We start from the raw sequence: 24,579 nt of genomic DNA, 5'->3' as shown, positions 1-24,579 counted from the left end.
CCGGGCTGGGGAGGTTTCCCCGCTGCTCCATGGTTGCCGGTTCCAGTGGGGGTGATGTCCTTAGGGTTTGGGGGAGGATGCAAGGGGGGCAGTGGGGCCTGGGGGTGGAAGAGGGGTTGGGGGTAGACTGAGATCCCAGGCTTGGGTCTGGGCTTTTGGAGGGACCAAGACCAGGGTGGGAGGGAGGCCGTCAAGGCCGCAGACCTGAGTCCGCTGCCCGCCGCCCGGAGCCCGCCTGCTGTCCTACAGCCTCGTGCCTGCCCTGCTCCAGGCGCCACGCCCCAGGAAGCCAGGGGGAGGGCGCAAGTCCTGGTACCAGCCCACGCAGGTACCCAGGCCTCCTCGTACCGCCCGGGACTCCCCTGGCCTCCTGGGGTGGGCGAGGCCGGGAGTGGGGCCCAGAGGAAGCGCCTCTGCGGCTTCCACTTCTCTGAGCCTCAGCGTTTTCCATCGTCACTTCGTGCCCTGCTGTTGGCGGCTTCTCGTGGTTTTCCTCTGGGCGGAGGGGGCCCAGGGCTGGGCGAGGCCGGCCTTCTCTGGGGCTCAGGAGCTTCCGGGGCCTGTGCTGAGCCCCCGGGACCCCACAGGGACTTCACAGGGACCCCGGGTGGCCCTCAGAAGGTCATGCTGCCATCGTGGTGCTGCCAGCCTGGGGAGTGGTGGTCAGAAGTGAGTGGTCCAGAGGCCCGAGCACAGGGCGGTTGCGCCAGGAACAGCGACCCCGAGGCCTCACTGATGGCGGGGTAGCCCGAGGCCCGTCCCACCCTGAGGCGGCATCGCGAGGGGCCTAGCTGCCCTTCCAGAGACGCTGGAGTGACGGCAGTGCCAGCTTCCCTGGGTAGGGCGGAGGGGGACCGTGAGGTGGGGGTGGGTGGGGAACTGCGTCTGCCAGGTGCCCCCCAGCCCCACACTCCTGCTTAGAAGGCCGTGGGGGCCTGCCCAGGTGGGCGCCCAAGGTGGGGCCCCCAGCCCCCTGAGAAGCTGAGGGCTAGCCGTTGCTGCCGAGGCGCAGGGGCTCCTGGGGCTCTCCTCTGGGCTTTGGCTGATCCTGGGCTGCCGGCGAGGGGACTTGAAGGGCAGGGTGGCTGTGTTAACAAGACCACTCGGGGTGTGGGTGAGTCATGAGGGGACCCTGGCCGCTACAGGAGGCGCCCCAAGGACTTTAGGAGAAAGACTCAGGAAGGGCTTGGAGAGTGGCTGCAGGTGGGGTGCCTCGCAGGCAGTGGTGACCCTGGTGAGACTGGGGGAACAGGACTGGACTTACCTTTTGTGTGGGGAGAGGGCAGGGAAACACAGCAGCAGTAAGTGCCGCAGTCAGGAGAAAAAGCGACAGCAGGCTGGGGTGGGCACGTGCAGTGTTCAGGTGCAAAGGTCCTGGGGCTGGGGGCACGGGCCAGGAAGGAAGAGATACGAGACCGAATGGCCCTGTGGAGAGGCTGCGGTTTTAGAGAGAGCTCTGGTGATCCCAGCAGGCGTCCTCGGTGGGAGTGTGTGGGACGGAGGGCCTGGGGGGGCATGCCCAGGTGGGAGCAGGCCCAGACTGTGTGGAGGGTTCGGGTGGGTTCAGGTGCTGGCCCCAGACGTCAGGCACCTGTCCATGATGACTGGCTCTATTTTCCAAGGTAGAAATAACTTGGGGTTTATGTGGGTAACTAGGATTTCTAGATTTAGTAGATCTAAAAAAGTGTTGTTTATCTGATTTAAAGTGTAACTGGGTGAACTATTTCATCTGGAAGCCTAATCCTAACAGGAGGACTGTCCCTATTGATAGCCCAGCCAACACTAAAGGAAACATGGACAGCTATCTGTGATCACAACCCCCCAGAGGGGACTGTGAAAGCAATTAGCCATATGTCTGGCCTGGGTTTTGTATACGAGGCTGTTAATTAGAATTTTTTACTCTATGTACTTTTCTCACATCTACTGTTTTCACTCAACAGAAGAGCTTCTTGCACTTGCTAACGCGGATGATGGCTGCACAGGGTCGTGTCAATGCTGAGCACAGCGTGGGAGGAGGCCAGCCGCCTGACCCTGGTCGTCAAGAGTTCCCTGAGGAGCACAGGGTTCTCATGCTGTTTGCCTGTTGGTCATTTCTGCAGAAAACATTACTAGCAATGGTGGTTTTTTTCTTTTTTAAATGAAAATGTTACTGAGATAACTAGAGGTTCACTTGCAATTCTGACAAATAATGCAGAGGTGCCCTTGGACACCTTAGCCAGGATTCCCCAGTGGTAAGCAACATTTTATAAAAAGAAAGTAGAAGATCCCAACCAGGATAGCGGTGCTGCTACAGCCACTGATCTTGTTCCAGTTTCCCTAGTTTTACTTTCCTTGTGCATGTGTGTCTATCTGTGTGTGTGTCTGTGGTAAATTCTATACGGTTTTATCAGCCAGGTTGGTTTGAGAAATCTCCAACAAGACACTGCAGAGGCCCAACAAGGATGGCCACTGTGTCCTTCTATAATCTCACTGCCCCACCTTGTCCCCAAACCCCGGAAAGGCAACTGCTGATCTGTCCTCCTTTCCAAAAGCTTGTCATTTTAGCGTTCCTTAGATCAAAGTGCCAACATCCGTTGATTCATTGAAAAAGCAAGAGAATTCCAGAAGAACATCTATTTCTGCTTCATTGACTACGCTAAAGCCTTTGACTGTGTGGATCACCACAAACTGGAAAATTCTTAAAGAGATGGGAATCCCAGACCACCTCACCTGCCTCCTGAGAAATCTGTATGCAAGTCAAGAAGCAACAGTTAGAACCAGACGTGGAGCAATGGACTGGTTCCAAATTGGGAAAGGAGTACATCAAGGCTGTATATTGTCAGCCTGCTTATTTAACTTATATGCAGAATACATCATGAGAAACGCTGGGCTGGAAGAAGCACAAGCTGGAATCAAGACTGCTGGGAGAAATATCCATAACCTCAGATATGCATATGACACCACCCTACTGGCAGAAAGTGAAGAAGAACTAAAGAGCCTCTTGATGAAAGTGAAAGAGGAGAGTGAAAAAGTTGGCTTAAATCTCAACATTCAGAAAACGAAGATCATGGCATCTGGTCCCATCACTTCATGGGAAATAGATGGGGAAACAGTGGAAACAGGGTCAGACTTTATTTTCTTGGGCTCCGAAATCACTGCAGATGGTGACTGCAGCCATAAAATTAAAAGACGCTTGCTCCTTGGAAGAAAAGCTATGACCAACCTCAGTTCAGTTCAGTTCAGTCGCTCAGTCGTGTCCGACTCTTTGTGACCCCATGAATCACAGCACACCAGGCCTCCCTGTCCAACACTGACTCCCAGAGTTCACTCAAACTCATGTCCATTGAGTCGGTGAAGCCATCCAGCCATCTCATTCTCTGTCGTCCCCTTCTCTCCCGCCCCCAATCCATCCCAGCATCAGAGTCTTTTCCAGTGAGTCAACTCGTCGCATGAGGTGGCCAAAGTATGGGAGTTTCAGCTTCAGCATCAGTCCTTCCAAAGAACACCCAGGACTGATCTCCTTTAGAATGGACTGGTTGGATCTCCTTGCAGTCCAAGGGACTCTCAAGAGTCTTCTCCAACACCACAGTTCAAAAGCATCAATTCTTCGGCGATCAGCTTTCTTTTCAGTTCAACTCTCACATCCATACATGACCACGGGAAAAACCATAGCCTTGACTAGACGGACCTTGGTTGGCAAAGTAATGTCTCTGCTTTTTAATATGCTATCTAGGTTGGTCATAACTTTCCTTCCAAGGAGTAAGCATCTTTTAATTTCCTGGCTGCAATCAGCATCCTCAGTGATTTTGGAGCCCAAGAAAATAAAGTCTGACACTGTTTCCACTGTTTCCCCATCTATTTCCCATGAAGTGATGGGACCAGATGCCATGATCTTTGTTTTCTGAATGTTGAGCTTCAAGCCAAACTTTTCACTCTCCTCTTTCACTTTCCTCAAGAGGCTTTTGAGTTCCTCTTCACTTTCTGCCATAAGGGTGGTGTCATCTGCATATCTGAGGTTATTGATATTTCTCCCAGCAATCTTGATTCCAGCTTGTGCTTCTTCCAGCCCAACGTTCCTCACGATGTACTCCGCACAGAAGTTAAATAAGCAGGCTGACAATATACAGCCTTGATGTACTCCTTTCCCGATTTGGAACCAGTCTGTTGTTCCATGTCCGGTTCTAACTGTTGCTTCCTGACCTGCATCCAGGTTTCTCAAGAGGCAGGTCTGGTATTCCCATCTCTTTCAGAATTTTCCAGTTTATTGTGATCCACACAGTCAAAGGCTTTGGCATAGTCAATGAAGCGGAAGTAGATGTTTTTCTGGAACTCTCTTGTTTTTTCAATGATCCAGCGGATGTTGGCAGTTTGATTTCTGGTTCCTCTGCCTTTTCTAAAACCAGCTTGAACATCTGGAAGTTCACAGTTCACGTATTGCTGAAGCCTGGCTTGGAGAATTCTGAGCATGACTACTTTACTAGCGTGTGAGATGAGTGCAATTGTGCAGTAGTTTGAGCATTCTTTGGCATTGCCTTTCTTTGGGATTGGAATGAAGACTGACCTTTTCCAGTCCTGTGGCCACTGCTGAGTTTCCCAAATTTGCTGGCATATTGAGTGCATTCAATATTACAGTAATCCAAGCCTACACCCCAACCAGTAATGCTGAAGGAGCTGAGGTTGAATGGTTCTATGAAGACCTACAAGACCTTCTAGAACTAACACCAAAAAAAGATGTCCTTTTCATTATAGGGGACTGGAATGCAAAAGTAGGCAGTCAAGAAACACCTGGAGTAACAGACCAATTTTGCCTTGGAGCACGGGATAAAGCAGGGTGAAGGCTAATAGAGTTTTGCCAAGAGAAGGCACTGGTCATAGCAAACACCCTCTTCCAACAACACAAGAGAAGACTCTACACATGGACATCACCAGATGGTCAACACCGAAATCAGATTGATTATATTCTTTGCAGCCAAAGATGGAGAAGCTCTATACAGTCAGCAAAAACAAGACCAGGAGCTGACTGTGGCTCAGATCATGAACCCCTTATTTCCAAATTCAGACTTAAATTGAAGAAAGTAGGGAAAACCACTAGACCATTCAGATATGACCTAAATCAAATCCCTTATGATTATACAGTGGAAGTGAGAAATAGATTTAAGGGACTAGATCTGATAGATAGAGTGCCTGATGAACTCTGGACGGAGGTTCGTGACATTGTACAGGAGACAGGGACCAAGGCCATCCCCATGGAAAAGAAATGCAAAAAAGCAAAATGGCTGTCTGAGGAGGCCTTACAAATAGCTGTGAAAAGAAGAGAAGCGAAAAGCAAAGGAGAAAAGGAAAGATATAAGCATCTGAATGCAGAGTTCCAAAGAATAGCAAGGGGAGATAAGAAAGCCTTCCTCAGCGATCAATGCAAAGAAATAGAGGAAAACAACAGAATAGGAAAGACAAGAGATCTCTTCAAGAAAATTAGAGATACCAAGGGAACATTTCATGCAAAGATGGGCTCAATAAAGGACAGAAATGGTATGGACCTAACAGAAGCAGAAGATATTAAGAAGAGGTGGCAAGAATACACAGAAGAACTTTACAATGAAGATCTTCACAATCAAGATAATCACGATGGAGTGATCAGTCACCTAGAGCCAGACATCTTGGAATGTGAAGTCAAGTGGGCCTTATAAAGCATCACTACGAACAAAGCTAGTGCAGGTGACGGAATTCCAGTTGAACTATTTCAAATCCTGAAAGATGATTAACCTAGACAGCATATTAAAAAGCAGAGACAATGCTTTGTCAACAAAGGTCCGTCTAGTCAAGGCTGTGGTTTTTCCAGTGGTCATGTATGGATGTGAGAGTTGGACCAAAAAGAAGGCTGAGCCCCAAAGAATTGATGCTTTTGACCTGTGGTGTTGGAGAAGACTCTCAAGAGTCCCTTGGTCTGCAAGGAGATCAAACCAGTCAATCCTAAAGGAGATCAGTCCTGAATATTCATTGGAAGGACTGATGCTGAGGCTGAAGCTCCAATCCTTTGGCCACCTGATGCGAAGAGCTGACTCATTGGAAAAGACCCTGAAGTTGGGAAAGATTGAAAACGGGAAGAGAAGGGGACAACAGAGGACGAGATGGTTGGATGGCATCACTGACTCAATGGACATGAGTCTGAGGAAATTCTGGGAGAGGGTGAAGGACAGGGAAGCCTGGCGCGCTGCAGTCCACGGGGTTGCAAAGAGTTGGACACAACTTCGTGACTGAGCAACAGCAAGGAAGATGGAACCCGAGGGAAGGAGCCTTTTGGGATTGGCTATTTTGCTCAGCTTGGGGTTTCCGAAGTGGTTCCTGTGGTAAAGAACCCACCTGCCGAGGCAGAAGATGTAAGAGATACAGGTTCAGTCCCGGGTCTGGAAGATCCCCTGGAGGAGGGCATGGCAACCCACTCCTGTATTCTTGTCTGGGGAATTCCACGGACAGAGGAGCCTGGTGGGACCCAGTCCACAGTGTTGCGAAGAGTCTGACACGACTGAAGTGGCTGTAGCGTGATATTTCCCTGGAGACCCACCCGCCTGGGCTGAGCGTCACTGCCTGTCCCTTGTGTTGCTCAGGAGCGTCCCTGGTGTGGGTGGGCCACTCTTTGTTCTAGCATCAGCCTGTGGCGTGGCTGGACCACGGTTGGCTCAGCCATCTTGGCTGAAGGACATCTGTGTTCATTCCTGTTTGGATCTAATCCAAAGGAAGATCCTAGGGATGTCTGTGTATGTGCTTTGGTGTGAACAGAAGCCTTCAGTTCTCTGGGGTAAATAACCGGAGGGTGCTTTCTGGGTCACGTGAGCCTGCATGTTTCGATTCTGAGGAAACTGCCAAGTTCTACCTTTTCACGTTCCTGCGAGCAGGCATCCGTGATCTCGTCTCTCCACGTCCTTCCCGGCCTCAGTTGTGGTCAGAACTTTTTACTCTGTCACTGTGATAGGGGTGATATCTCACTGTGCTTTAGAGGCTTATGCGAGATCTTAGTCCCCGGACCATGGATTGAACCCTGCCCTTTGCAGTGAAAGCTCGGACTCCTAACCACTGGGAGACCACCAGGGAAGCCCCTACAGATGCTTAATTGACATCTGTGTATGTTTTCCTTAAAATGTCTCTTCATATCTCTTGCTGATTTTTAAAGTTGGATGACTTTTTTTTTACTGCTGAGTTTTTAGGGTTTTTATATATTCTGTATACTAGTCCTTTGTCAGATAGAGGGCTTGCAAATATTTTTTCTCAGTCTGCAGCTTGTCTTTTCCTCCTACAGAGCAAGTTGTAAATTTCAATGAGATCTGCTTTATCAATATTTTCTTTTATGTCTTTTGCCTTTGGTGTCAAGTTAAGAATTTTGTCCTGACCCCAGATCCCAAAGATCTTCTACTGAATTTTTCCAAAATGTTTTCTAGCTTTACGTTAAATCTCATGATCCATTTTGAGTTTTGTGTAAATTGTGAAACCCTTGGTTTCCTTCCCCTCTTCCCCGCCCCCTGCTTCCCTCCCCGACCCATGCATGTCTAATTGTTGTTGTTTGGTCCTTCAGTCACATCCGACTCTTTTGCAAACCAGCTGCCTTGGTCCATGGGATTTTCCCACAAGAATACCGGAGTGGGTTGCCATGCCCTCCTCCAGGGGATCCGACCCAGGGACTGAACCCACATCCTGCAACTCCTGCATTGCCAGGTGGATTCTTTACCACTGTGCCACCTGGAAACCCATGCACCTCTAATTGCTTCAGCACAACTGGTTGAAAAGGCTGTCTGTCTTTCCTTCATCAAAATGCTTTTACACATTTGTCAAACATCACTTGGACACATTTGTGTGGGTCTATTTCTGGGTTTTCCGTTTTGTTCTGTTGATCTGTGTGTCTGTCCCTCCACCAGTACCGCAATCTTGATTACCTTAGCTTCCCTGGTAGCTCCGCTGGGAAAGAATCCACCTGCGATGTGGGAGACCTGGGTTCGATCCCTGGGTCGGGAAGATCCCTTAGCAGAGGGCCTGACAACCGACTCCAGTATTCTTGCCTGGAGAATCCCCATGGACAGAGGGGCCTGGCGGGCTGCTGTCCACAGGCACAGCTCACACAAGTGCACACGCTGGTGTCAGAGCTGGGTTGACTGAGTGCCCCCACTTTATTCTCCTTGACAAAATTGTTTCAGCTGTTATAGTGCTTTGCCATTCTGTACACATCTGAGGATAATCTTGTCTGTATCTACAAAAAACCTTGCTGGAATTTTGACAGATTTGTGTTATCTTGTATATCCATTTGGAGAGAACTGGCGTTTTCACTAATTTTAGTCTTATAACCATGAAAATGGTATGGCTCTCTTTTATTTAGATCTGTGATTTTAAAAATCGGCATTATATTATTTTCAGAATTTTAACTTTATTCTGAAACATTGTACATAGTGTTATGTTTTTAATTCCAGTGTCTTTGCGTTCATTGCTAGTATGTAGAAATACAGTTGACTTTTTAAAAAATGCTTATATTGTATTCTATTTCCCCTGAAGTGATGGGACCAGATGCCATGATCTTCGTTTTCTGAATGTTGAGCTTCAAGCCAAACTTTTCACTCTCCTCTTTCACTTTCATTAAGAGGCTTTTTAGTTCCTCTTCACTTTCTGCCATAAGGGTGGTGTCATCTGCATATCTGAGGTTATTGATATTTCTCCCGGCAATCTTGATTCCAGCTTGTGCTTCTTGCAGCCCAGCGTTCCTCATGATGTACTCTGCAGATAAGTTAAGTAAGCCGGGTGACAATATACAACCTTGACGTACTCCTTTTTCTATTTGGAACCAGTCTGTTGTTCCATGTCCAGTTCTAACTGTTGCTTCCTGACCTGCATACAGGTTTCTCAAGAGGCAGGTCAGGTGGTCTGATATGGTCATCTCTTTCAGAATTTTCCACAGTTTATTGTGATCCATACAGTCAAAGGCTTTGGCATAGTCAATGAAGCAGAAATAGATGTTTTTCTGGAACTCTCTTGCTTTCTCCATGATCCAGCGAAACAGTGGAAACAGTGGCTGACTTTATTTTTCTGGGCTCCAAAATCACTGCAGATGCTGATTGCAGCCAGGAAATTAAAAGACGCTTACTCCTTGGAAGGAAAGTTATGACCAACCTAGACAGCATATTAAAAAGCAGAGACATTACTTTGCCTACCAAGGTCCGTCTAGTCAAGGCTATGGTTTTTCCCGTGGTCATGTATGGGTGTGAGAATTGGACTGTGAAGAAAGCTGATCGCCGAAGAATTGATGCTTTTGAACTGTGGTGTTGGAGAAGACTCTTGAGAGTCCCTTGGACTGCAAGGAGATCCAAGCAGTCCATCCTAAAGGAGATCAGTCCTGGGTGTTCATTGGAAGGACTGATGCTGAAGCTGAAACTCCAATACTTTGGCCACCTGATGCGACGAGTTGACTCACTGGAAAAGAGTCTGATGCTGGGAGGGTTTGGGGGTGGGAGGAGATGGGGATGACAGAGAATGAGACGGCTGGATGGCATCACCAACTCTATGGACATGGGTTTGAGTGAACTCCGGGAGTTAGTGATGGACAGGGAGGCCTGGCGTGCTGTGGTTCATGGGGTCGCAAAGAGTCAGACATGACTGAGCAGCTGAACTGAACTGAACTGATATTGTATTCTGAGACCTGCCTGAGCTCACTTATTATTTCTAGGAATTTTGTTGATCGATTCCTTGGGATAGTCTAGTAGATAATCATGTCATCTGCAAATAAAATGCAGGTGGTTTTATTTCTTCATTTCAGAGATAAATGCATTTCTTCCCTTTTCTTATTTAAAAAACAATTGGTTGCCCCAAGGCGTGTGGGTCTTCTTGGACTGGGGGGTGGACCCGTGTCCCCTGCACTGGCAGACGGACTCTCAGCACAGGAGTGAGCACTGGAGACGCCCCTTCCTGGGCTGCTGGCCTGGGTGGTGCGCCCAGCCTGACTGTGACTGAGGGAAGGCAGCGCGGGGAACGCGCGTCCCTTGTTCCCGATCTTAGGGGAAACCGTTCAGTCTTTCACCACGACGAAACGTGCTAGTTGTGGTTGAGATCATTCCCCTCTATACTGCTTTTCTGAGCGTTTTTATGGTGTGTGGTGCTGAATTTTGTCAAACTGCCTTTTGTAATTTTCCTAGATTGTTCATACTGTGGATCACATTCAGTTCAGTTCAGTCGCTCAGTTGTGTCTGACTCTTTGCGACCCCATGAATCACAACCATCCCTGCAGCCTTGGATTAAATCCCACTTGGTCAAGGTGTATAATATTTCTTTTACACATCGCTGAATTCTATTCACTAATACTTTGTTGAGGGTTTTTGTGTCTATATCCATGAAGGACTTTGGTCTGTAGTACCCTTTTTTGATACTGTCTTTATTTGGTTTTGCTATTAGACAATTCTAGCTTCATAAAATGAATTTGGAAATATTCCTCTTTTTTTCTATTTTCTGGAAGGGATTGTGCAGAATTGGTATTAATTCTTGTTTAAATATTTAGGAAAAGTCTTCACTGAAACCATGGAGATTTCACAGAAAGTTTGGAGATTTCTTTCCTTGTTTGAGTTTTAAATTATGAATTCATTAATAGTAGTTATATGACTCTTTAAATCATCTGTTTTATTTTGAGTGAATAGTGATGGCTTGTGTTTTTTAAGAGATTAGTTCGTTTCACCTCTACTGTGAAATTTTGTCTGTAGAGTTGTTCATGTTGTTGTTTAGCCGCTAAGTCATTTTGGACTCTTTGCGACCATATGGACTGTAGCCCGCCAGGCTCCTCTGTCCATGGGATTCTCCAGGCAAGAATACTGGAGTGGGCTGCCATTTCCTCCTCCAGGGGATCTTCCCGACGCAGGGACTGAAGCTGAGTCTACTACATCAGCAGGCAGACTCTTTAGCACTGAGCCACCAGGGAAGATCTAAAGTTGTTCATATTGCTTATTATCCTTTTCCTGCATGTGGGACTCATAGCGGCACCCCTATTTTCTCCCTAATATTATTAATCTTTCTTTTTTTCTGCTTTGTATGAGGGTTCTCCAGAGAAACAACCAATAATGTGTGTGTGTGTGTGTGTGTGTGTGTGTTTATTTTAAGCAATTGGCTCATGAAATTGCAGAGGCTTGGTGAGTCCAAGATCTGATCAGAGAGGCTGGAGAGTCAAAGTTCAAGTCCAAAGGGAGTCTGCCATGAAATCAGGAAGAGCTGATGCTGCAGATGAAATCAGAAGACAGTCTGCTGGAGAAGTTACTCGTGCTGGAGGAGGTCAGCCTTTGTTCTATTTGGGATAGTCTAGTAGATAATCACGTCATCTGCAAATAAAATGCAGGTGGTTTTATTTCTTCATTTCGGAGATAAATGCATTTCTTCCCTTTTCTTATTTAAAAAAAAAATTGGTTGCCCCAAGGCATGTGGGTCTTCTTGGACTGGGGGGTTGTCCCATGTCCCCTGCACTGGCAGACGGACTCTCAACACAGGAGTGAGCACTGGAGACGCCCCTTCCTGGGCTGCTGATGGGACAGGGGCTTTCCAGGTGGCTCAGTGGTAACGAATCTGCCTGCCAATGCAAAAGATTCAATCCCTGGGCCGGGAAGATCCACTGGAGATGGGAATGGCAACCCACTCCAGTATTCTTGCCTGGGAAATCTCATGTACAAAAGTGCCTCTGGGCTACAGTCCATGGGGTTGCAAAGAGTCAGACTCAGCTGAGTGGCTGAGCACACACACGCGTGATCGGACAACATATTCTGTATGATTTCAATCCTTTTAAATTTGCTGAAGTTTGTTCTGTGACCCAGGATATAGTCTGTCTTGGTCAGTGCTCCATGGATGCTTCAAAAGCATGTTTACTCTGCTGCTGTTTAGTGGGCAGTTCTATAAATGCCCTTTGGGTCCCATTGCTTGGCAATGGTTTTGCCTTCTAAATCTTTGTTGACTTTGTGTAGACGTTCCATCGTTTGCTGACAGTGGAGTGTGGAAGTCCCTAAGTAAAAGCTATAATTTTAGATTTGTCTATTTCTTCTTTCAGCTCTATTATATCTTGCTATACACACACACACACACACACACACACATATGTAGATATGTATTTTTTTTTGCCACACCATGTGGCAAATGGTATCTTAGTTGTCCATCCAGGGATTGAACCGACACCCCCTGTGTTAGAAGTGAAAAGTCTTAACCACTGGACCACCAGAGAAGTCCCACTTTATATGTTAGTTGTTTGGTGTGTAAATACTTACAATCATTATGTCTTTCAACTGGATTGATCCTTTTATCATTATGTGATATTCCTCTTTGTTTCTAGCAATTTTCTTTGCTCTGCAATCTCCTTTATGTGATTTTAATATATAATAAATGATAACATGATAAATAATGCATTAATCTGTAATAAATAATATACTGTGGTCACTCCTGCATCTTTGGCTAATATCTGAATTATGCACACTCTTGACATTCTTTTATTTTTGTCTTACCTGCGTCACTGTGTTTGCTGTCCTGTAGACAGCATGTCGTCAGGTTGTGTTTCTTTAAATTCACTCTAACGATCGGTGTGCTTTACTCGGTGTATATAAAGCATTTACGTGTGAAACTTTGATAGAAGGCTGCACGGCACCATCTTATCGTTCATTTCCTATTTGCTTCCTCTCGATCCATCCCCCTCTTCTTCTTTTCTCTCCTTCTTGTGGGATACTGAACACTGTCTACAATTCCATTCTGGGTTGTTTAGAGTGTTTTTGAGTATAACGTCTTGTACGGTTTTCATCAACTCTCTGGGTACTGTGGACACAAATACAAGTTATCAGAGTCTGCTAATTTAATTTCAGCCCTTTGAGTGATGTGCAGAAACCCTGCTTGCATTTCACTCCCATTACTATTCCCACTTAAACACTGGACGTGCCCAAGTCCGTCTCATGTGTCCCTTTTGCACCACGTCGGACAGTGTTACAAGTGTTGCTTCAGCCGCCCAAAGTGACACAAGAGGGTCACGATGAGAAGAGCTATTACATTTCCCTCTGTTTTACCCATTCTGCTGTTTTTCTTAACTTGCTGAGGGTTTAAGCTTCTGGTATCATTTCTGTTTGAAGAACTCTAGCAGTTCTTTCGGGGCAGTTCTGCTAGTGACAGGTTCTTTTCGTTTCCTTTGTCTGTGGATGTCTTTGTTTCCCCTTCCTTCTCTTTTTGGCTGTGCCGTGTGGCAAGGGGGGTCCCAGTTCCCTGACCAGGGATCAAACCTAGGCCCTTGGGGGTGAAGAGCAAAGCTCTAACCACTGGACAGCCAGTTAAGTCCCTCTCCTTCATTCTTTTTTGTTTCTTTCTTTAAATTTTCTTCCTCGTCACCAACTGAGGCTTCGGCTAACTCTACTTATTTTATGTTAGATTGTGCTGGGTCTCTGTTGCCGCGTGGGCTTTTCCCTAGTTGATGTGAGCAGGGGCTACTCTCTAGCTGTGGTGTGTGGGCTTCTCCCTGCAGTGGCTCCTCTTGCTGCCGAGCACGGGCTCTAGGGCCCGAGGGCTCAGCAGCTGTGGATGAGACTCAAGAGCACAGGCTCAATGACTGTGGACCGCGGGCTTAGCTGCTCTTCGGCTTGTGGAGTCTTGGGCAGGGGCGGCTGAACCAGCGTCTCTAGCGTCGGCAGGCAGGCTCTTCACCGCTGAGCCACCAGGGAAGCCCCCCTTCATTCTTGAAGCATTTTTCACTAGATATGCAATACGTGGTTGACAGTCCTTTCCTTTCAGCATTTGAAAAATGTGGCACTTCCTTCTGGCCTCTGTGGTTTCTGATGAAAAAGCCAGTGTTATTCCAGTTGTTCTTCCCTTATAGGCAATGTAATATTCCTCTTTGTCTGCTTCCAAGAGGTTTCTGGTTGTGTGTTTGTTTTTGTTTGTTTCCCTTCAGGCTGTTTTCTTGGGTTGTTCAGATTGCGTGATTTCTGCTGTTCTGTTCTCCAGTTCATAGGCTCGTCTGTCATATTCATTGTGTTACTGAGCCCATTCGGTGAGTTTTAAATTTTGGTGTATTTTTCAGTTCTGTGATTCCATTTGACCTTTTAATAGCTTGTCTCTATGCAAGAAGATTTTCTGTTTTCTACTGGTTTCAGGATAATTTGTAGCTGGTTACAGAGGCACTTTTGTGGCATTTTCTGCTTCACAGTCTCTCACAGCATCTGGTTCGTTTCGCTGTTGGTATCTGTTGATCGTTTTCCTCTCCCGTTAAATTCTTTCTTTTTTAATATGTGACCTTTTTATTTATTTATTTTGACCGTGCTGGACTTTTCTCTGGTTGTGGCGAGTAGGGGCCACTCTCTCGCTGTGGGGTGCAGGCTTCTCACTGCGGCAGCTTCGCTTGCAGAGCACAGGCTTTAGGACACGGGGGCTTTAGTAGCTTTGGTTCCCAGGCTCTGGAGCACAGGCTCAGGAGTTGTAGCGCGTGGACTGGTCACTCTGTAGCATGTGGGATCTTCCTGGATCAGGGATTGAACCTGTTTCCTGCACTGGCAGGCAGATTCTTTACCAGTGAATCACCAGGGAAGCCCTTTTCCCAATTTTTAAAGTTATATTTGGTTGGGGCAGCAGGAAGAGATGAGTCTACATCATCTACTCTCTAGTGTTAGGATTTTTAATTTTTTAATTTATGTGATTACTCAGTGTATTTTAAGGTAGCTTTGAAAGAAAGTGAAAAAAATGAAAGTGAAGTCGCTCAGTCATATCCGACTCTTTGTGACCCCATGGACTGTAGCCTACCAGGTTCCTCCATCCACGGGATTTTCCAGGCAAGAGTACTGGAGTGGGTTGCCAGTTCCTTCTCCAGAGGATCTTCCCGAGCCAGGGATCAAACCCAGGTCTTCCGCATTGTAAGCAGATGCTTAACCTTCTGAGCCACCAGGGAAGACAGCTTTATTGAGATATAATTCACATGTCCTACAGTTCGCTCATTTGAAATGTACAATTCAAGGGCATTCCCTGGCGGTCCAGTGCCTCGGACTTGGTGCCTTCCCTGCTGTGCCCAGGTTCCATCTCTGGCTGGGAAATTAAGATCCTACAAGCCACATGGTGTGGTCAAAAAAAAGTAAAACTCAATAGTTTTTAGTTTATGCACAAGGTTGTGCAACCCTTACCACAGGCAGTTTTAGAAGAAACTTCTTTCTCCCAAGAAACCCCATCCCCTCAGCCTGACCCAGGCCCTGGCAACAACTAATCTGCCCTGTCTCCATGGGTTCGCCTGTCCTGGACATTTCACGTGAATGGGGTCATGTGACCTGTGACGCTCTGTCTCTTTCACGCTGCAGAACATTATTCAAGACCCACCCCTGCTGGGGCCCATTTCAGTACCTTATTCCTTTTTGTTGCTGAATAGTCCCCCATCTGGGCTTCCCTGGTGGCTCAGTGGTACAGAACCTGCCTGCCAATGCAGGAGATGTGGGTTTGATCGCCGGGTTGGAAGGATCCCCTCGAGGAGGAGATGGCAACCCACTCAAGTGTTTCCCGCTTGGAAAACTACCATGGACAGAGGAGCCTTGCATGGTGCAGTCCACGGGGCTGCGAAGAGGTGGACACGACTCAGACACTCAGCGCTGTAAGCTGACACTCCACGGTGCCGTCCACGGGGCTGAGAAGAGGTGGACACGACTCAGAGACTCAGCACTGTAAGCTGACACTCCACGGTGCAGTCCATGGGGCTGCGAAGAGGTGGACACGATAAGCTGACACTCCACGGTACAGTCCACGGGGCTGCAGAGAGGTGGACACGACTCAGAGACTCAGCGCTGTAAGCTGACACTCCACGGTGCCGTCCACGGGGCTGAGAAGAGGTGGACACGACTCAGAGACTCAGCACTGTAAGCTGACACTCCACGGTGCCGTCCACGGGGCTGCAGAGAGGTGGACACGACTCAGAGACTCAGCGCTGTAAGCTGACACTCCACGGTGCCGTCCACGGGGCTGCAGAGAGGTGGACACGACTCAGAGACTCAGCGCTGTAAGCTGACACTCCACGGTGCCGTCCACGGGGCTGCAGAGAGGTGGACACGACTCAGAGACTGAGCGCTGTAAGCTGACACTCCACGGTGCCGTCCACGGGGCTGCAGAGAGGTGGACACGACTCAGAGACTGAGCGCTGTAAGCTAACACTCCACGGTACACTCCACGGGCCTGCGAAGAGGTGGACACGACTCAGAGACTCAGCGCTGTAAGCTGACACTCCACGGTGCTGTCCACGGGGCTGTGAAGAGGTGGACACGACTCAGAGACCCAGCGCTGTAAGCTGACACTCCATGGTGCCGTCCATGGGGCTGCAGAGAGGTGGACACGACTCAGAGACTCAGTGCTGTAAGCTGACACTCCATGGTGCCGTCCACAGGGCTGCAGAGAGGTGGACACGACTCAGAGACTGAGCGCTGTAAGCTGATACTCCACGCACGCCGGGCTGGAGGAAGCACAGATGGGAACCAGGACTGCCGGGAGAAACATCAGTGACCTCAGGAATGCACAGGACACCCGCCTCACGGCAGAAAGTGAAGAGGAACTAAAGAGCCTCTTGATGAAGGTGAAAGAGCAGAGGGAAAAACTGAGTTAAAACTCCACATTCAGAAAACTAAGATCATGGCATCCAGTCCCATCACTTCATGGCAAAGAGATGGGGAAACAATGGAAACAGAGACTTTATTTTCTTGGGCTCCAAAATCACTGCAGATGGGGACTGCAGCCATGAAATTAAGACACTTACTCCTTGTAAGAAAAGCTACAACAAACCTAGACAGCATATTAAAAAGCAGAGATAATTACTTTGCCAACAAAGGTCCGTCTAGTCAAAGCTATGATTTTTCCAGTGGTCATGTATGGATGTGAGTTGGACCATAAAGACAGCTGAGTGCCGAAGAATTAATGCTTTTGAACTGTGGTGTTGGAGAAGACTCTTGAGAGTCCCTTGGACTGCAAGGAGCCAGTCCATCCTAAAAGAGATCAGTCCTGGGTGTTCATTGGAAGGCCTGATGGTGAAGCTGAAACTCCACTACTTTGGCCACCTGATGCAAAGAGCTGACTCATTGGAAAAGACCCTGATGCTGGGAAAGATTGAGGGCGGGAGGAGACGGGGACGACAGAGGATGAGGTGGTTGGATGTCATCACCGACTCAGTGGAGTTTGAGCAAGCTCCGGGAGAGGGTGAAGGACAGGGAAGCCTGGCGCGCTGCAGTCCGTGGGGTCACAAAGCGTCGGACGTGACTGAATGAACAGCAGCAGCAGCGTGTGTGGAGAGACCACATTTACACACTGATGAGCTGATGACACGTGGTCTGTCCCACCTCCTGGCTGTGGCACACAGCACTGCCGTGGATGTTCGCGGATACGTTCTCTGTGTATCTGTGTTTTCCTCTCTCTTGGGCACATACCTCGGGGTGGGATTGCTGAGGCACTGCCCAGCTCTTTTCCAAAACAGCTGTACCATTTTTCATTCCCACCAGCAATGCAAGAGGGTTCCAACCTCTCCACATCCCCACCAATCCTCACTATTATGTGATTTTTTTTTCTTGGCCACACGGCTTGCAGGATCCTAGTTCCCCAATCAGGGCTGAACCCTGGCCCCGGCACTGGACGGCTTGAGTCCTCAGCGCTATGAGGGGAGCCCGCTGACTTTTGGCTCTCGGCACCAGAGGGTGTGAGGCGGCATTTCACGGTGGTTCTCATGTGAATTGACTCGGTACTGTGGCCGGCTAGGTCTCCACTGCTGTGCGCCGGCTCTCTCTAGTCGCAGCGAGTTGGGGCGGCTCCTCACTGTGCGCACGGGCTTCTCACTCTGGCGGCTTCTCCTGTGAGCACAGGACCGAGGCACGTGGGCTCAGGAGTTGTGCGGGGCTTCGTTGCTCCGTGGCATGTGGAGTCTTCCCGGACCAGGGATGGAAGCCGCGTCCCCTGCACTGTAAGGTGGACCCCCGTCCACTGCGCACCGGAGGAGCTGCTCCCTGTGGTTCTGGTCTGCGTTTCCATGAGGCCAGGGCCGCTGGGCGCCTTCTCATCTGCTCATCGGCCGTTCGCAGGTCTTCTCCGGGCAGGTGTTTATTCAGTTCATTTGCCGACTCTTTCATCTGGTTACGTTTTGGTTGTTGAGTTGAGGACTTTGGCTTTTATTCTGAGAGAGACTGTGGAGCCACCGGGAGGTTCCGAGCACAGGGGTGATAGCGTCATGGGGGCTGCTGTCCAGAGAAGAGCCACAGCGACGCCAGGGGTGGCGGAGAGACCAGTCAGGATGCCTGGATGACACAGGTGAGAGACGAAAGCCTGGCGCCTGGCTCGTAGCCGGGCCGGAGGCACCCGGCTGGTTCCAGACGCCTCTGAGGGGAGCTTGCAGCATTCGCTGATGGCTCAGGGAAGCCTGGCATGCTGCAGTCCACGGGGTCACAAAGAGTCAGATACAACTTGGCAAGTGAACAGCAATAACAGATGTGAGTGGTAGGAGTGCCTCTCGGGAAGCGTGGAGTCACCGTCACCTGAGACGGTGGCTTAGTGTGCTGGGCGCCCTGACAAAGCGCCACAGACCCCAGAGACGTGTTGTCTTCCAGCCCTGCAGGCGGGACGTCTAAGCTCCGGTGTCGGGGGCTGCCTCCCCAAAAGCCCATTGGGAGCATCCTTCTCGCCTCTCCCGGCTCTGGGGGTCACTCCTGGCGTTCCTGGGCGGGCAGCCGCGTCCCTCCAGCTTCTGCCTCTGTGGTCTCGTGGTCTTCTCCCTGGAGTCTGCGTCCACAGTTTCCTCTGCTTGTGGGGACACCACTCATGGGCTCAGGGCCACCGCCAGTGACCTCGATCGCCTGCAGGGACCCTATTTCCAAGTAAGGTCACGTCCACGGGTACTGAGCATGAGTGTGCCAACCTATCTCTGTGGGGGGACACAATTCAACCTGTAAGATGGGGAGACGCCAGGGGAGCAGTTTGGGGATGGAGCCCAGGAGCCAGGCCTCAGGCGTGTTTGGCTAGGGGCATCCGTTACATCTCTTAGAGGAGACGCCGAGGACGCAAAGAGATACGGAGCTGCCCAAGTGTGATTTTCAAAAGTTAAGAATACGACTCCCCAGCTCTCAAGTGAGGATGTGTCCGAGATTTAGTTACCTCGTTAACGAGGAAACCAGCATAATGGTGAGGCTGGTTCAAAACCCTGGAGAGAGAGAAAGGTGTGTAATGAGTGGCTGAAAAACAGCTTGCTTGAGTAAGTGCGCTGATTTAGATTAAAACCTGGTTAATGTTCTACAGGGCTGTAAAACTGCAACCTCTTCCAACTAACCTTTTCTGCAGAAATAAATTCTATCACTGCTCGGAGAATTTGTTTGCAATGCTATCAGACAAGAATCTCATTACCTACCCATCCATTTTCTGCGAGTTAAAATCTACTTTTTCTGAGTTATTAAAAATCATAATCAATAGTAAACAGCAAGTAAAACAGACACACGCTAGAGAACCAAAAAGCACCTTGGTGGGCCTGCTGGAGCACACGCAGCCTCCCACCGAGAGGACCCACCGCCACCCTCCTGCTCACTCATGCTTTGGAAATGTTCAAGTAGCCCCCGCTACCAGGACACATACTCTCCAAAGGCGGTTCTTCACAGGAAGCCGGTCTTTTTGTGTTTGGACCTGACTCACCTACACAGGTGCTGAAAGAAGTGGTAATTAACACATCTGCGCCTCTGTGCTGGGCTGGCACAATGAAGCCACACGGGGTTACCTAACAACCAAGGCCGGAAAATCCACTTCTGTCTGGAGATGTCCTCACCAGGAATGTGGGGTTGAGTCTAGCACGCCTGAGATTCAAATTTCTCTTGCCTGTAACACCTGTGCCTGTGGGTGAGTTTCTTTCTTCACAAGGACCTAGGGTTTGGGCACAGTTCCTGTCTGCTGACTGCATCCGAAGCTGAACCCGGGCACACCGTCGTTCAGGCCCTGCTGTGGGGCTGTGGGCCCTGGCTCCACAGGTGGATGGGTCATCCCGAATCACAGGAGACGTGTTCTCATACGTGGCGCCTGTGTCAGGCCGTGGCGGCACAGCCTTTTTGTCTAATCAGTATCATCGCTCAGTCGTGTCCGACTCTTCGTGACCCCATGGACTGCAGCCCGCCAGGCTCCTCCGTCCATGGGATTCTCCAGGCAAGAGCACTGGAGTAGGTTGCCATTTCCTTTTCCATTTGTCTAATTACATGCTGGTAAAAAAAGAGGGCTGATTTCTACTGAACCTATGCAAATAACTAGATTTCTCTTGGAATTTAATTGTGGGTAAAAATGATTTCCCCTGAATTCCAAACTAAGAAAATATCATTTAAAGAGTGTTTTGTTTGTTTGCAGAAGCACAGTCTACTAAATGAAATATTAGAGGCTGATCAAGAAGAAGGATTTTAATCTTCAGTTCAGTTCAGTTCAGTCGCTCAGTCGTGTCCGACTCTCCGCGACCCCATGAATCACAGCACGCCAGGCCTCCCTGTCCATCACCAACTCCCGGAGTTCACTCAAACTCATGTCCACAGAGTCGGTGATGCCATCCAGCCATCTCATTCTCTGCCGTCCCCGTCTCCTCCCGCCCCCAACCCTTCCCAGCATCAGAGTCTTTTCCAATGAGTCAACTCGTCGCATGAGGTGGCCAAAGTATTGGAGTTTCAGCTTTAGCATCAGTCCCTCCAATGAACACCCAGGATTGATCTCCTTTAGAATGGACTGGCTGGATCTCCTTGCAGTACAAGGGACTCTCAAGAGTCTTCTCCAACACCACAGTTCAAAAGCATCAATTCTTCGGTGATTAGCTTTCTTCACAGTCCAACTCTCATATCTGTACATTACCACGGGAAAAACCATAGCCTTGACTAGACAGATCTTGGTTGGCAAAGTAATGTCTCTGCTTTTTAATATACTATCTAGGTTGGTCATAACTTAATCTTACTCCTGCCAAAAACTGTCGATAGAACAATACAAAGTAACACCGATACTGTCTCCTTGCCTTTGTCAGCCCCAGCTTTCAGCAAATGTAGAATGGGGTGGGGTGGGGAGGGAGGGCTACGGAGCTGGAGAGTCAGGGATGTACCCAGAGCTGAGCTGAGCCTGATGCATCTAACGGGGAGCTTCCCTGATGGCTTAGGCTTTCGCGGTGGCTCAGCAGTAAAGAATGTGCCTGCAATGCAGGAGACACAGGAGACCCAGTTTCGATCCCTCAGTCAGGAAGATCCCCTGGAGGAAGGCATGGCAATCCACTCCAGTATTCTTGCCTGAAAAATCCCATGGACTGGCGGGCTACAGTCCAAAGGGTCGCAAAGAGTCGGACACGACTGAGTGACTAAGCAAGCAAGCAGTGGGGCGTGGGGGGAGGTAGTTGTGCATCTGGGACCAAGTTTCCGGCTGCCATAGCCCAAGAGGCTTCTCACTGTTGAAAGCATTACAAACTTAGAAACGGGGAAGGAGCTATCATTGTGAGCTCAGGATCTGTCCATAGATATCAGACAAGATACAGGCGTGTGTGTGCGCGCACCCATACCCTCCTCTCTCTGCTGAGCGCAAATGGAAGCACCCTCCGTATTATCATGACGACACATTGTTTCCCCCATTCAGCACCCCGTGACTGAGGCCCAGCCATGTGGACCCAATCTGTGCAGTTCCTTCATTTCAGTTGCAGTGTGCCAGTCCATTGTGTGGACACGCCTCACTATTCGTTCTATTGTCCGGGGACATGTCCACGTCCATGTTCCTCCCCCCCATATTTTTAAGGCTTCCCTGGTGGCTCTGACGGTAAAGAATGTGCCTGCAGTGCAGGAGACCTGGGTTTGATCCCTAGGTTGGGAAGATCCCCTGGAGAAGGGAATGGCAACCTGCCCCAGTACTCTTGCCTGGAGAATTTCATGGACAGAGAAGCCTGATGGACTACAGTCCATGGAGTCACAAGGAGTCGGACAGGACTGAGCGACTAACACTTTCATTTTGCAGTATTTTTGCTGTTAAAAGTAGTGCTGCTTTGAAAATGTTGCCAGGTCTCCTTCTGGGTCAGTGCAGGTTTCTCTGGAATGCAGCCAGGCATGGGGCGTCCCTAAGAGTGCCTGCTGACTGAACCCTAGCGCTGGGGGCAGGTCTGCATACCCTGGCAGCTTGCATTTTCCCAAACGCCACAGTCACTTCTTCCTGCCTTGTGCTCCTCTTAAAATGCGACTCTGATGCTGATTTTCACAGGAAGCAGGGGTCGTTTTCCCCTATCTGCCGGATCGGGTCGGCTTTGCAGACAAGCGATGCTACATGATGTCTGAAGAGTGATACAGGATACAGAGAGACGCCCGGCTCCCGGCGGCGCAGACGCGAGAGACGCCCGGCTCCCGGCGGCGCAGACGCGAGAGACGCCCGGCTCCCGGCGGCGCAGACGCGAGAGACGCCCGGCTCCCGGCGGCGCAGACGCGAGAGACGCCCGGCTCCCGGCGGCGCAGACGCGAGAGACGCCCGGCTCCCGGCGGCGCAGACGCGAGAGACGCCCGGCTCCCGGCGGCGCAGACGCGAGAGACGCCCGGCTCCCGGCGGCGCAGACGCGAGAGACGCCCGGCTCCCGGCGGCGCAGACGCGAGAGACGCCCGGCTCCCGGCGGCGCAGACGCGAGAGACGCCCGGCTCCCGGCGGCGCAGACGCGAGAGACGCCCGGCTCCCGGCGGCGCAGACGCGAGAGACGCCCGGCTCCCGGCGGCGCAGACGCGAGAGACGCCCGGCTCCCGGCGCAACCGACCACGTGCAGAATCGTGGCTGAGAGGAGCTGCCCCGCGCCCAGGGTTAGGGCGGTAGCCGAGAGGAGCTGTACCACGTCCAGGAGGCGGTGGCTGCTTGGGCACCGGAGGGCCGAGAGGAGCTGATCCACATTCAAAGCAGGAGGGGCGGCCTTGAGGAGATACCCCTCGTCCAAGGTAAGCTGCAGCGGCTGCGCCTTGCTGGAGCAGCTGGGAAGAGATACTCCACGACCAAGTGGAATATAAGAATCCAGTGTTCTGGGGAGGAAGGAACAAGATGGCGGAGGGATAAGACGGCGAGACCACTTTCTTCCCTACAAATTCATCAAAAGAACATTTGAATGCGGAGTAAAGTCCACAAAACAACTTCTGAATACTGGCAGAGGACATCAGGCTCCCAGAAAAGCAGCCATTGTCTTCTAAAGGAAAGAGAAGAAATCAAGCTCCACCCACCAGAACACTGACACATGCCTCCCTAACCAGGGAACCCGGACAAGTCACCTGTCCAACCCCACACACAGCGAAGAAACTACATAATAAAGAGAACTCCACAAACTGCAAGAAGAGGGAAAGGCCACCCCAAGCAAAGCAATATAAGCAAGATGAAGAGGCAGAGAAATACCCAGCAAGTAAAGGAACAAGATAATTGCCCACCAACACAAACAAAAGAAGAAGATATAGGGAATCTACCTGATAAAGAATTTCAAATTTTGATGGTGAAAATGATTCAAAATCTTGAAAGCAAAATGGAGTTACAGATAAATAACCTGGAGAAAAGGATTGAGAAGATGGAAGAAAGATTTAATAAGGACTTAGAAGAAATAAAAAAGAGTCAATATACAATGAATAATGCAATAGATGAGATCAGAAACACTCTGGAGGGAACAAACAATAGAATAACAGAGGCAGAAGACAGGATTAGCGAACTAGAAGATAAAATTGTAGAAATAAATGAAACAGAGAGGAAAAAAGAAAAACGAATTAAAAGAAATGAGGACAATATTAGAGACCTCTGGGACAATGTTAAACGCTCCAACATTCGAATCATAGGAGTCCCAGAAGAAGAAGACAAAAAGAAAGACCATGAGAGAATACTTGAGGAGATAATAGTTGAAAACTTCCCTAAAATAGGGAAAGAAATAATCACCCAAGTCCAAGAAACCCAGAGAGTCCCCAACAGGATAAACCCAAGGCGAAATACTCCAAGACACATATTAATCAAATTAACAAAGATCAAACACAAAGAACAACTATTAAAAGCAGCAAGGGAAAAGCAGCAAATAACACATAAGGGGATTCCCATAAGGATAACAGCTGATCTTTCAACAGAAACTCTTCAGGCCAGAAGGGAGTGGCAAGACATACTTAAAGTGATGAAAGAAAATACCCTACAGCCCAGATTACTATACCCAGCAAGGATCTCATTCAAATATGAAGGAGAAATCAAAAGCTTTACAGACAAGCAAAAGCTGAGGGAATTCAGCATCACCAAACCAGCTCTCCAACAAATACTAGAGGATCTTCTCTAGACAGGATACACAGAAAGAGTGTATAAACTTGAACCCAAAGTAATAAAGAAAATGGCTACGGGATCGTACTTATCAATAATTACCTTAAACGTAAATGGGTTGAAATTTTCAAAAAGGCTAGGAAACAATTCTCATAGCCATCAATAGTTCAGTGTTGAGTTCATGAATAGTTTTTAAAGTTTGGGACAAACTGTAGTATTTGCTATTTGAAGTACTATTTGTAATTGGCATATTACGATGTAACATTGGTCTTCATTTCCAACTTAAAACGCCTAAAAATGCCTAACAGATTTTTAGATTTGTGAACTTTAGTTGAAATGTATTTT

The sequence above is a fragment of the Moschus berezovskii genome, chromosome 6 (assembly GCF_049115385.1).
Source record: "Moschus berezovskii isolate FMDL1 chromosome 6, NW_MosBer_1.0, whole genome shotgun sequence".
Taxonomy (NCBI): Eukaryota; Metazoa; Chordata; class Mammalia; order Artiodactyla; family Moschidae; genus Moschus; species Moschus berezovskii.
This window is presented reverse-complemented; position numbering follows the sequence as displayed.